The sequence below is a fragment of the Otolemur garnettii genome, unplaced genomic scaffold (genome assembly GCF_000181295.1).
Source record: "Otolemur garnettii isolate 467f Iridium unplaced genomic scaffold, OtoGar3 scaffold00623, whole genome shotgun sequence".
NCBI lineage: Eukaryota > Metazoa > Chordata > Mammalia > Primates > Galagidae > Otolemur > Otolemur garnettii.
In genome coordinates, this window is record NW_003853018.1 from 6,662 (window position 1) to 8,296 (window position 1,635).

Sequence of the window (1,635 nt, forward strand, 5' to 3'; positions counted from 1 at the left end):
AACGTGTGATCCTGGACCACAAAAAGGACATTAGTGGGGCCATTGAGAAAAATTGAATAAGATATCTAAATAAGATAGTAGTAATGTATCACGGTTAATTTCTTGAGATTGATAATTGTGTTATTATTATATAAAATGTTAACATTTAGAAAGCTTGAATATGTGCAAAGTCTATGTAATAAATTTGCAACTTTTTTGTAAGTTTCAGATTATTTTTATTCATTTTTTTAATGACAATAATAATATTTAACATAAGGAATGAGAATAAAAACCTCATAAAGAATGAAAGAAGATAAATACATTCAGAAAAGAAATCAGACGATTGCTACAATGAATTATTAAGCAATGATAATAGTAATAATGCAAAGAAAGTAGCATTCACATTGTCAGATAGAAGTATGTCTATTGTAGAATACTTTGATCAGTTAAGACGAAGTAACATTCACATTGTCAAATAGAAGTATGTCTATTATAGAATACTTTGATCAGTTAACTTCTTCTTATTTTGTTTTTTTCCAAAGTCTCAAAAAAAGACAACTAATATTTATAAATAAAAGATAATTTCAAAAAAACAGATCATACCAAATCTTATAGACAATAGAAAAAGAAATACTTCAAAATCATTCTACTTAATCTGGATAGACCTGATATTAAAATGGGAGAAAATATATTATTGTAAAAGGGAAATTACAAACATATTTCACATATAAATGAGGGTGCAATATGATAAACAACATATTAACATGTTGAATTAAGTTTCAGATTATTTGAAGTTAAATTTTTTTAAATTAGAAATTCAAAAAAGGTTGGGCACCTATACCTCAGTGGCTAGGGCACCAGCCACATACACCGGGGCTGGTGAGTTCAAACTCAGCCCAGGCCTGCCAAGCAAAAATGGGAACTACAACCAAAAAATAGCCGGGCATTGTGGCGGGTGCCTATAGTCCCAGCTACTTGGGATGCTGAGGCAAGAGAATCGCTTAAGCACAAGAGTTTGAGGTTGCTGTGAGCTGTGATGCTACGGCATCCTATCGAGGGTGACACAGTGAGACTCTGTCTCAGAATAAATAAATAAATGACTAAATATTTTTAAAAGTCCATTAAGATAGCTCAAAGAAACCTAGGATAGATAATAAAGAAAAAGAAAATTCAAACTGTCTTGGGGAGGTCCCTCTGGCAAAGCCCCATGGCCACTGCTACTGGGCATGGCAGTCAGAATCTCTGTCACCTGTGCCCCCGATAGCCAGATGCCTCTGCTGCCACCTTGATCATAAAGCTCCACATTGGACACTTACTTCCTCTTATTACTTTCTTCTGAGTCCAGGTGCCCCACAGGGGCAGAACTTAGATCACATGAATGTGCCTGGTGTCAGCTGCAAGGAAAGCTGAGAAATCAAGCTTATGGTGTCTACCTCAGTGAGGTTTACTTATAACGTAGGAAATTAAAAACTTCGGGGGCTGTTCAAAAGATGCCTGACTCATCCTGTGGCTTGCCTTTTTAGCTTCTTAGTCATGTCTTTTGACAAATCTTAATTATTAAGATCAGAAATTCTAGTTGCTAATTCTTTGTCAGTTACCTGTGCTGCTAGCATCCTTTCCAGGTCAGTGGCTTTTTTAATCTTTTTTTTTTTTTTT